General features: G+C 56.7%; 2 non-coding genes and 1 pseudogene across 2 annotated transcripts; all 3 read left to right on the plus strand.

The window, feature by feature from the left end:
- The first annotated feature begins 4,649 nt into the window (after positions 1-4,649).
- Positions 4,650-6,558, plus strand: LOC126417756 (small subunit ribosomal RNA). The gene has a single exon (XR_007575818.1). It is a non-coding gene; the product is annotated as a small subunit ribosomal RNA (ribosomal RNA).
- Positions 6,559-6,909: 351 nt separating this feature from the next.
- On the plus strand, positions 6,910-7,064 carry LOC126417524 (5.8S ribosomal RNA). Its single transcript, XR_007575635.1, has one exon. It is a non-coding gene; the product is annotated as a 5.8S ribosomal RNA (ribosomal RNA).
- A 188-nt stretch (positions 7,065-7,252) lies between these two features.
- The window catches only part of LOC126417814 (large subunit ribosomal RNA), a 7,811-nt pseudogene continuing 2,563 nt past the window's right edge, over positions 7,253-12,500 (plus strand).

The raw sequence follows: 12,500 nt of genomic DNA on the forward strand, positions 1-12,500 counted from the left end.
AAACATACCGCCATCTGTAGGTCTCCCTCAGCATGAGCTCCTGCAACGACGATACCGCCATCTATGGGACGCCAAGCCGACTAAGACATCGATGGGCCCACAGTGCCCATCTTTCGACGCCACCCACAAAGCATGCAGCCTCTGTCGACCACAGCACCCAAACGCCAGTGCCTCTGCCGCACAACGTCGTGGACCGGCAATCACACCACCCGCACCCGCTCGTGCCCCACCCCAACCGCCAAACTCGCAACGCCAGCGGATGAACGGCGGAAGTTTCCCGCACTCGTAATGTGCAATCCACACCTATAACTTGCGTTTCATGAAGAGTTATGTCCAATATGCGACATTCCCGCTGTCCCTATACATGAGCTGCGAGCTGTACCACGTACAAGCTACAGACGCGATCGCATTGCTCACTGTACTGATTCCCATGCCGAGCGATCAGCTAGGACGCGCCCCATCCATGTCGGTACCCGTGGGCGTCGCACTCGCAGTCACAAAAAACGCTGGGCAAATATATTTCTCGGAAGAGTAACGACAGTCCGAGCCTCCTGCGTGGGAAGAGTCTTTCTAGGCCCTGACCCACGGGAAGGGTGTAGCTTCCCCCATCCCGGACATTTGACGTCGTCACACTACCGGTATTGACTAATAGACTGATTGCTGATAATCATTAGCCATACACTGGGGGAAACGGCCGACAGGGCCGGCAACATAGTGGAGCCGCAGTGTCACTAATGTACAGAGATAGAACAGTTTCGACTGGAACCAGAGTAACCGTAGACACGGCACTGATTAGTAATAGATGCAGAGCCATCAGAATACAGATAATATATACAACCGTCCCTATACATGCTGAAAGACTCTGCACATAATGAGAACCACACGTCAGCCAGACACTCTTATCACACACTACTCTCTTATCACACACTACTCTCTGCCTGTAACAGGCACACACACACACAATATCTAACCACCAGCATGGAAGAACATCCAGTGCATCCTCTCCGCCACATTACACAATCCACACTATCATAACCAGACCGGGAGGTCCACCCAGAAAACAGAATATCCCACCCTTCCGACATCCGCCATTGCTCAGCTAAGCCACGAACACCCACACATGTCCTACACAGGGGTGCACCCAACATCACAATACTGCCTCCTGTCACAGTACACAAACAATGGCAGGAATGAAAGACACAGATCTGCCACAACCTTGGAATCGGAACGCCGCCTGTCATGAGCCACAAGTGCATCCTGACGTGACAAATCGGATGATCCCGCAGGCATGCACTTACGATAATCACTATCAACGAACCTGCCGCCCCCCCCCCCCAAATACACCTTTCCCTACAACAATGTGTACCTTAACCTAAGCTATATTGTACCTTAACTTAAGCTATATCGTACCTTAACCTAACCGACATTGCGCCTTAACCTAACCTACGTTGTACCTTAACCTAACCTACGTTGTACCTTAACCTAACCTACGTTGTACCTTAACCTAACCTACGTTGTACCTTAACCTAACCTACGTTGTACCTTAACCTAACCTACGTTGTACCTTAACCTAACCTACGTTGTACCTTAACCTAACCTACGTTGTACCTTAACCTAACCTACGTTGTACCTTAACCTAACCTACGTTGTACCTTAACCTAACCTACGTTGTACCTTAACCTAACCTACGTTGTACCTTAACCTAACCTACGTTGTACCTTAACCTAACCTACGTTGTACCTTAACCTAACCTACGTTGTACCTTAACCTAACCTACGTTGTGCCTTAACCTAACCCATGTTGTGCCTTAACCTAACCCATGTTGTGCCTTAACCTAACCCATGTTGTGCCTTAACCTAACCCATGTTGTGCCTTAACCTAACCCATGTTGTGCCTTAACCTAACCCATGTTGTGCCTTAACCTAACCCATGTTGTGCCTTAACCTAACCCATGTTGTGCCTTAACCTAACCCATGTTGTGCCTTAACCTAACCCATATTGTGCCTTAACGTAACCCATATTGTGCCTTAACCTAACCCATATTGTACCTTAACCTAACCCATATTGTACCTTAACCTAACCCATATTGTACCTTAACCTAACCCATATTGTACCTTAACCTAACCCATGTTGTGCCTTAACGTAACCCATGTTGTGCCTTAACGTAACCCAATTTGTGCCTTAACGTAACCCAATTTGTGCCTTAACGTAACCCAATTTGTGCCTTAACGTAACCCAATTTGTGCCTTAACGTAACCCAATTTGTGCCTTAACGTAACCCAATTTGTGCCTTAACGTAACCCAATTTGTGCCTTAACGTAACCCAATTTGTGCCTTAACGTAACCCAATTTGTGCCTTAACGTAACCCATGTTGTGCCTTAACGTAACCCATGTTGTGCCTTAACGTAACCCATGTTGTGCCTTAACGTAACCCATGTTGTGCCTTAACGTAACCCAATTTGTGCCTTAACGTAACCTAATTTGTGCCTTAACGTAACCTAATTTGTGCCTTAACGTAACCTAATTTGTGCCTTAACGTAACCTAATTTGTGCCTTAACGTAACCTAATTTGTGCCTTAACGTAACCTAATTTGTGCCTTAACGTAACCCATGTTGTGCCTTAACGTAACCCATGTTGTGCCTTAACGTAACCCATGTTGTGCCTTAACGTAACCCATGTTGTGCCTTAACGTAACCCATGTTGTGCCTTAACATAACCTAATTTGCGCTTTAACGTAACCCATGTTGTGCCTTAACCTAACCTATATTGCGCCTCAACCTAACCTATATTGCGCCTCAACATAACCTATATTGCGCCTTAACCTGACGCACGTTGTCGCTGAACCTGCTCTGTAATTGTTATGCAACTCGTTAAATTAGTGTAGTGTTGCCTAACCGCAACCCTCGCAATATAGTTCGCTATTCGCACTGCCCGGTCCCCTGTGTATCGCGTCATGTTAAACACCTTGCAGGTGTTGCTGACTTTCCACATGCTCCTGCTATACACTCTAATGTGGATAGCAGCAGGACGTACATGCCCCCCCCCTTCCCCCCTGCCTTCGCAAGCTGGTCGTTGAGAAGTTTGCATGTTCAATGCCCTTCGCATGCCGACGTACTCAGCCTACGTTGTGGTACGGCCTGTCACCTGTCCGCCGATGTACGCAAAACCCACAAACTGTACTGCACATTGGTCCGTATGTACTGAATGATACATCGTGGCACATGTGTGACCGTACGACGACTGCGCCTAGCAACGGCAGACCATACAGTCCAAATATTGTGCACGCAGCTACGTGTCGTCTCCCTATAAGAGCTGGATTGCAGTGTGGTACGCCATTCAGACGTGTGGGAGGAACGGACGCCCTGGATGGCGATCAGCATGAGCAGTCTGTTGATGTGGTGGAGCGTGTATTCGGACGTAGTCGTCTCTTCTCACACACCGTGATAGCATGTTGCACCGCGTTCCACATCTGCGACATCCTGCAGAGGCCGGCTGACAGTCGTTCGCGCAATGGACACCGCATACGTACGGGGGCTACCTTCCACGTGTTCTCGAGGCGTGCACATGTTGTTGCGTCTATGTGGGCAGACGTAGTGTGTTGTGACACCTGACACAGGCATGCAATACTCGTTGCAAATGGCGATGGACGTCTACGTTTGCTGGTGACGTTACGCAAATGAACAACAGGTAACCCGTTGTGGTGCGGTTGTTCTCGCTAGAGGTGAATCAGTGTTGGCGACGATCGGTCGAGCTATTAACCGGTTGTTTCAGGGATACCCACCATGCCCACGAACGTGAAAGGGGACCCACCATGCCCACGAACGTGAAAGGGGATCTGGGTGTGAGGCGATACGCGGCGGTGGCTGGGTGGGACCGTCCCCGGCCGGTGAGGGGGGGCCGCCCGGCGTGCTGGCAGCGCGGTGCGTGGGCGCACGCGCTACAGCCGGCTGGTGGGGGCGGCCAGTGGCAGGCGCGCCGGCCGACGGACGCGGCAGGCGGCGCAGCTGCGCGCCGGCGCCCCCTGCTCGCGGCGCCTTGCGGCCAAAGTAGGTCCTCGCGGGCCCGGTGCGAAGCGCGGTGGCCATCTGCAGTGTGCTGGTCCGATTGAGGACTGTGTGCGCTGAGGATGCGCCGCCGCTCGGCGCTCGGCGCCGCGACGCCGTCTGCTGCTCGGTCGCCCCAGCGGTTCTCGCAGGTGGTTTGTATCGCAGCTGTGCGGACGTGTTGGCGCGTGCGCTGTGCTGGGAGAGTTCGCTTCGGCACCCAAGTGGGGCTTTTGTCCTTCTGTGGCGCTGGCGTTGGAGCTGCCGGTCACCGTAGGTGGCGCGTGTTGTCTCCCGCCGGCAATGCCACGACAGCACGCTCCCGGGCCTCTGTCGGCAGCGGCAAGCTCAGTTGGGAGCACGGGTGGTCGCACCTAAAGCGTCTACTCGCCTAACTCCGGGCGATTGCGCCTCTCTCGAACCCGACCAAGTACTTAGGACGGCGCTGCGCGCCGCCGGGACCTGAGAGGGTTTCGAGGTGTGTTGTGCAGGGGAGCTCAGCCTCCTCCTGTTTGCAGAATAATTGAGCGGACGCTTGCGTGTTCGCGCGGGCCCCCGGGACACACTCCCGGGCGGCCGGCTGCTCAGCTCTAGTTGACGCAGCTCCCTGGTTGATCCTGCCAGTAGTCATATGCTTGTCTCAAAGATTAAGCCATGCATGTCTCAGTACAAGCCGCATTAAGGTGAAACCGCGAATGGCTCATTAAATCAGTTATGGTTCCTTAGATCGTACCCACGTTACTTGGATAACTGTGGTAATTCTAGAGCTAATACATGCAAACAGAGTCCCGACCAGAGATGGAAGGGACGCTTTTATTAGATCAAAACCAATCGGTCGGCTCGTCCGGTCCGTTTGCCTTGGTGACTCTGAATAACTTTGGGCTGATCGCACGGTCCTCGTACCGGCGACGCATCTTTCAAATGTCTGCCTTATCAACTGTCGATGGTAGGTTCTGCGCCTACCATGGTTGTAACGGGTAACGGGGAATCAGGGTTCGATTCAGGAGAGGGAGCCTGAGAAACGGCTACCACATCCAAGGAAGGCAGCAGGCGCGCAAATTACCCACTCCCGGCACGGGGAGGTAGTGACGAAAAATAACGATACGGGACTCATCCGAGGCCCCGTAATCGGAATGAGTACACTTTAAATCCTTTAACGAGTATCTATTGGAGGGCAAGTCTGGTGCCAGCAGCCGCGGTAATTCCAGCTCCAATAGCGTATATTAAAGTTGTTGCGGTTAAAAAGCTCGTAGTTGGATTTGTGTCCCACGCTGTTGGTTCACCGCCCGTCGGTGTTTAACTGGCATGTATCGTGGGACGTCCTGCCGGTGGGGCGAGCCGAAGGCGTGCGACCGCCTCGTGCGTGCTCGTGCGTCCCGAGGCGGACCCCGTTGAAATCCTACCAGGGTGCTCTTTATTGAGTGTCTCGGTGGGCCGGCACGTTTACTTTGAACAAATTAGAGTGCTTAAAGCAGGCAAGCCCGCCTGAATACTGTGTGCATGGAATAATGGAATAGGACCTCGGTTCTATTTTGTTGGTTTTCGGAACCCGAGGTAATGATTAATAGGGACAGGCGGGGGCATTCGTATTGCGACGTTAGAGGTGAAATTCTTGGATCGTCGCAAGACGAACAGAAGCGAAAGCATTTGCCAAGTATGTTTTCATTAATCAAGAACGAAAGTTAGAGGTTCGAAGGCGATCAGATACCGCCCTAGTTCTAACCATAAACGATGCCAGCCAGCGATCCGCCGCAGTTCCTCCGATGACTCGGCGGGCAGCCTCCGGGAAACCAAAGCTTTTGGGTTCCGGGGGAAGTATGGTTGCAAAGCTGAAACTTAAAGGAATTGACGGAAGGGCACCACCAGGAGTGGAGCCTGCGGCTTAATTTGACTCAACACGGGAAACCTCACCAGGCCCGGACACCGGAAGGATTGACAGATTGATAGCTCTTTCTTGATTCGGTGGGTGGTGGTGCATGGCCGTTCTTAGTTGGTGGAGCGATTTGTCTGGTTAATTCCGATAACGAACGAGACTCTAGCCTGCTAACTAGTCGCGTGACATCCTTCGTGCTGTCAGCGATTACTTTTCTTCTTAGAGGGACAGGCGGCTTCTAGCCGCACGAGATTGAGCAATAACAGGTCTGTGATGCCCTTAGATGTTCTGGGCCGCACGCGCGCTACACTGAAGGAATCAGCGTGTCTTCCTAGGCCGAAAGGTCGGGGTAACCCGCTGAACCTCCTTCGTGCTAGGGATTGGGGCTTGCAATTGTTCCCCATGAACGAGGAATTCCCAGTAAGCGCGAGTCATAAGCTCGCGTTGATTACGTCCCTGCCCTTTGTACACACCGCCCGTCGCTACTACCGATTGAATGATTTAGTGAGGTCTTCGGACTGGTACGCGGCATTGACTCTGTCGTTGCCGATGCTACCGGAAAGATGACCAAACTTGATCATTTAGAGGAAGTAAAAGTCGTAACAAGGTTTCCGTAGGTGAACCTGCGGAAGGATCATTACCGACTAGACTGCATGTCTTTCGATGTGCGTGTCGTGTCGCGCAACACGCTACCTGTACGGCTCGCAGTAGCTGTGCGCCGCGTGCGGAACCACGCGTTCGTCTCAAAACTAACGGCAATGTTGTGTGGTACGAGCGCTGAAGCGCTGGAGCGGCTGGCCTGCGGCACCTGGCGCCTGGCGCCGGTTTTGAATGACTTTCGCCCGAGTGCCTGTCCGCTCCGGTGTGGAGCCGTACGACGCCCATCGGCCGTGAGGCCGTTGGACACTGAACGCTGGAACAGGGGCCGCCACACGCCTCAGTCCCGCCTATGCAACTGTCTTGAAAGAGATAGTGGAAACTACGAAAAGATCACCCAGGACGGTGGATCACTCGGCTCGTGGGTCGATGAAGAACGCAGCAAATTGCGCGTCGACATGTGAACTGCAGGACACATGAACATCGACGTATCGAACGCACATTGCGGTCCATGGATTCCGTTCCCGGGCCACGTCTGGCTGAGGGTCGGCTACGTATACTGAAGCGCGCGGCGTTTGCCCCGCTTCGCAGACCTGGGAGTGTCGTGGCCGCCTGTGGGGCCGGCCGCGTCTCCTTAAACGTGCGATGCGCGCCCGTCGCCTGGCGGTTCGCATACCGGTACTTACTCGGTAGCGTGCACAGCCGGCTGGCGGTGTGGCGTGCGACACCTCGTACAACGACCTCAGAGCAGGCGAGACTACCCGCTGAATTTAAGCATATTACTAAGCGGAGGAAAAGAAACTAACAAGGATTCCCCCAGTAGCGGCGAGCGAACAGGGAAGAGTCCAGCACCGAACCCCGCAGGCTGCCGCCTGTCGTGGCATGTGGTGTTTGGGAGGGTCCACTACCCCGACGCCTCGCGCCGAGCCCAAGTCCAACTTGAATGAGGCCACGGCCCGTAGAGGGTGCCAGGCCCGTAGCGGCCGGTGCGAGCGTCGGCGGGACCTCTCCTTCGAGTCGGGTTGCTTGAGAGTGCAGCTCCAAGTGGGTGGTAAACTCCATCTGAGACTAAATATGACCACGAGACCGATAGCGAACAAGTACCGTGAGGGAAAGTTGAAAAGAACTTTGAAGAGAGAGTTCAAAAGTACGTGAAACCGTTCTGGGGTAAACGTGAGAAGTCCGAAAGGTCGAACGGGTGAGATTCACGCCCATCCGGCCACTGGCCTCCGCCCTCGGCAGATGGGGCCGGCCGCCCGCGCGGAGCAATCCGCGGCGGGGTCGTGTCCGGTTGCCTTTCCACTCGCCGCGGGGTGGGGCCGTTCCGGTGTGCGGTGGGCCGCACTTCTCCCCTAGTAGGACGTCGCGACCCGCTGGGTGCCGGCCTACGGCCCGGGTGCGCAGCCTGTCCTTCCGCGGGCCTCGGTTCGCGTCTGTTGGGCAGAGCCCCGGTGTCCTGGCTGGCTGCCCGGCGGTATATCTGGAGGAGTCGATTCGCCCCTTTGGGCGCTCGGGCTCCCGGCAAGCGCGCGCGGTTCTTCCCGGATGACGGACCTACCTGGCCCGGCCCCGGACCCGCGCCGCTGTTGGCTCGGGATGCTCTCGGGCGGAATAATCGCTCCCGTCAGCGGCGCTTCAGCTTTGGACAATTTCACGACCCGTCTTGAAACACGGACCAAGGAGTCTAACATGTGCGCGAGTCATTGGGCTGTACGAAACCTAAAGGCGTAATGAAAGTGAAGGTCTCGCCTTGCGCGGGCCGAGGGAGGATGGGGCTTCCCCGCCCTTCACGGGGCGGCGGCCTCCGCACTCCCGGGGCGTCTCGTCCTCATTGCGAGGTGAGGCGCACCTAGAGCGTACACGTTGGGACCCGAAAGATGGTGAACTATGCCTGGCCAGGACGAAGTCAGGGGAAACCCTGATGGAGGTCCGTAGCGATTCTGACGTGCAAATCGATCGTCGGAGCTGGGTATAGGGGCGAAAGACTAATCGAACCATCTAGCAGCTGGTTCCCTCCGAAGTTTCCCTCAGGATAGCTGGTGCTCGTACGAGTCTCATCCGGTAAAGCGAATGATTAGAGGCCTTGGGGCCGAAACGACCTCAACCTATTCTCAAACTTTAAATGGGTGAGATCTCCGGCTTGCTTGATATGCTGAAGCCGCGAGCAAACGACTCGGATCGGAGTGCCAAGTGGGCCACTTTTGGTAAGCAGAACTGGCGCTGTAGGATGAACCAAACGCCGAGTTAAGGCGCCCGAATCGACGCTCATGGGAAACCATGAAAGGCGTTGGTTGCTTAAGACAGCAGGACGGTGGCCATGGAAGTCGGAATCCGCTAAGGAGTGTGTAACAACTCACCTGCCGAAGCAACTAGCCCTGAAAATGGATGGCGCTGAAGCGTCGTGCCTATACTCGGCCGTCAGTCTGGCAGTCATGGCCGGTCCTTGCGGCCGGCCGCGAAGCCCTGACGAGTAGGAGGGTCGCGGCGGTGGGCGCAGAAGGGTCTGGGCGTGAGCCTGCCTGGAGCCGCCGTCGGTGCAGATCTTGGTGGTAGTAGCAAATACTCCAGCGAGGCCCTGGAGGGCTGACGCGGAGAAGGGTTTCGTGTGAACAGCCGTTGCACACGAGTCAGTCGATCCTAAGCCCTAGGAGAAATCCGATGTTGATGGGGGCCGTCATAGCATGATGCACTTTGTGCTGGCCCCCGTTGGGCGAAAGGGAATCCGGTTCCTATTCCGGAACCCGGCAGCGGAACCGATACAAGTCGGGCCCCTCTTTTAGAGATGCTCGTCGGGGTAACCCAAAAGGACCCGGAGACGCCGTCGGGAGATCGGGGAAGAGTTTTCTTTTCTGCATGAGCGTTCGAGTTCCCTGGAATCCTCTAGCAGGGAGATAGGGTTTGGAACGCGAAGAGCACCGCAGTTGCGGCGGTGTCCCGATCTTCCCCTCGGACCTTGAAAATCCGGGAGAGGGCCACGTGGAGGTGTCGCGCCGGTTCGTACCCATATCCGCAGCAGGTCTCCAAGGTGAAGAGCCTCTAGTCGATAGAATAATGTAGGTAAGGGAAGTCGGCAAATTGGATCCGTAACTTCGGGATAAGGATTGGCTCTGAGGATCGGGGCGTGTCGGGCTTGGTCGGGAAGTGGGTCAGCGCTAACGTGCCGGGCCTGGGCGAGGTGAGTGCCGTAGGGGTGCCGGTAAGTGCGGGCGTTTAGCGCGGGCGTGGTCTGCTCTCGCCGTTGGTCGGCCTCGTGCTGGCCGGCGGTGCAGGATGCGCGCGCCTGCGCGGCGTTCGCGCCCCGGTGCTTCAACCTGCGTGCAGGATCCGAGCTCGGTCCCGTGCCTTGGCCTCCCACGGATCTTCCTTGCTGCGAGGCCGCGTCCGCCTTAGCGTGCTCCTCCGGGGGCGCGCGGGTGCGCGGATTCTCTTCGGCCGCCATTCAACGATCAACTCAGAACTGGCACGGACTGGGGGAATCCGACTGTCTAATTAAAACAAAGCATTGCGATGGCCCTAGCGGGTGTTGACGCAATGTGATTTCTGCCCAGTGCTCTGAATGTCAACGTGAAGAAATTCAAGCAAGCGCGGGTAAACGGCGGGAGTAACTATGACTCTCTCATAGTTCCTGGGCAAGTGAAGCGCAATACATGGGCCATGCCCTCTTAGCCTCTCCTTGCCTGCGGCTTCCCCCCTTCCCGTGGGCCCGCCGATACGCCAGTCCTTGATAGGACTGGTAAGCAGAGTGGAAGTCCGCACTTGGGGCTTTGGGGGGTTACCAGCCCTCCATCGCATAACCCTTAATGTTGGGACAACAAGAGAAGAAAACACGGGTACCGGGCCTTCCGCTGAAGGACCCGGCCTAACAGTCCCGACTGCTAGCCTGCCAACCGTCCCTGAAGTAGAGGAGGCCGTGGAGCCATGGTTCCACTGCAGCATTTGCAGCCGTGCCTTCCGCAGCAAGATCGGGCTCGGACAACACCGCCGCCGCGCCCATCCGGAAGCGGCAAATGCGGAGATTGCAACTGATAGGAAGCGAGCTCGGTGGGCGGAAGAAGAAATGCGGGAGCTCGCCCTGGCGGAGGCTAGGCTTCTCTGTGCCAGTGACTCCAAAGTCCTCTTTGCAAACCAGGAGCTTCTACCCCTGTTTCCGCACCGTACCCTGGATGCCATCAAGTGCAGGAGGAGGACGGTGGCACACAGGACGATGGTGCGGGAATACGTAGAGGAGCTGAGGCGGGAACAACAGACGCAGCATGGTCTGCGCCATTCACCCGTCCCGGAGTCGCTGCCGGAGGGGCCACCCTCTCCGCCGGAGCTTGAGCGCCCGCCACAAACATCTGTAGTCGACGAAGCCATATGGAGGCACCTCGCCGGCCTGCCGCGGTCGGCCGCGCGCTTCTCGGCCCTGGACGACCTTGTGCGTTTGGGGCCGGGTACGCCGTTGGCAGTGGTCGCGGCTGGGCTGCCTGAGGCCCTCCGAGCTGTCGGCTCTGAGGAAGCAGAAGCAAGGAAGAGGAAGACGTCGCGCCCGCCATCCAAGCAGCGGTCTGGTGGTGGCCCTCCGCTCTCCAAGCGGAAGCGCCGCCGGTGGGAATATGCCAGATGTCAGGATGCCTTCAGGAAGAATCGCGCGCGCTGCGTGCGTGGCCTCCTGGATGGCACCCTGCTCCAGCCGCCGTCGAACATCCCAGGGCTGGTGGACTTCTGGCGCAGCCTCTTCACGACAGAGCCACCTTCCAACGCTGGCTCCATTCCCGATCGGCTTCTCCCGCGCTCGGAGTCTGTTGACTTTGAGCGCCTATGGAGGCCGATCACTGCAGAAGAGGTTGCGGCCGCCTTGCCGCCCAGAGGCTCCGTTGCCGGCCCTGACGGCCTCTCGCCGGTGCAGCTGCGCCGCCTTCCAGCGGAGGTCACCACCAAACTCCTAAACCTTTTCCTGCTTACCCGCAAGCTTCCCCCTTCCCTCCTCCGAGCCAGGACCTCTTTGCTCCCTAAGACAGCCGCCCCAGCATCCCCCGCTGACTTTCGGCCCATCACCGTCTGCTCGGTGCTAGCCCGAACCTTCCATAAGGTTCTGGCGACTCGCCTTATGCAGATGTGTGCTGTGGACGAACGTCAGCGGGCTTTCATCCCAAGGGATGGGATGCTGGAGAACACTTTCCTCCTCGACCGGATACTCGTCGGCGCCGTCCGCCGCTGTCGTTCTGTGTTCATGGCATCCCTCGATGTGTCCAAGGCGTTCGATTCGTTGGACCATGCGGCTTTGCGTCCTGTGCTTAAAGCCCATGGTCTGCCGGACGAATTCATTGACTACGTCGAGGGCAGCTATGCGGACAGCACGACGGTAATTGCGGGGGGTGGCGGCGAGTCCCCGGCCGTGCGGCCAGCAAGAGGTGTTCGGCAAGGAGATCCTCTGTCCCCTCTCCTGTTCAATTTCGCTGTTGATTATGTTCTAGGTCAACTGCCCTCTCACGTAGGTGTCAAGGTGTTGGGCCGCCAGACGAACGCGGCGGCCTTCGCGGATGACATCCTGCTCTTCGCCTCCACGAGGGGGGGCCTGCAGTCCCTTATCAACGCAGCAGTGGCAGCCCTCGACCAGCTGGGGCTGCGGGTTAACCCGCGGAAGTGTCTCACCCTCGCACTCGTGGCGTCTGGCCGCGAGAAGAAAGTAAAAGTGGATGCGAGCGTCACCTTCACGGCCGGCGAAACCACCATGCCGGCGTTGGGAGTGGGTGAGACCTTCCGCTACCTGGGACTGCAGTTCTCCTCCTCTGGGCGGTGTCTCTTCCATCCGAGGCACCACATCGAGGAGCAGCTGTCGATCATCACGCGGGCGCCGCTGAAGCCGCAGCAGCGGCTCTTTGCACTTCGTGAGGTCCTTCTCCCGGGCCTGTATCATGGCCTAGCACTGAGTCGCACCCGCATCGGTGCGCTCAAGGCCATGGACAATTGCGTCCGAGCCGCCGTGAGGAGATGGTTCCGCCT

This window comes from Schistocerca serialis, chromosome 8 (genome assembly GCF_023864345.2).
Source record: "Schistocerca serialis cubense isolate TAMUIC-IGC-003099 chromosome 8, iqSchSeri2.2, whole genome shotgun sequence".
Classification (NCBI taxonomy): Eukaryota; Metazoa; Arthropoda; class Insecta; order Orthoptera; family Acrididae; genus Schistocerca; species Schistocerca serialis.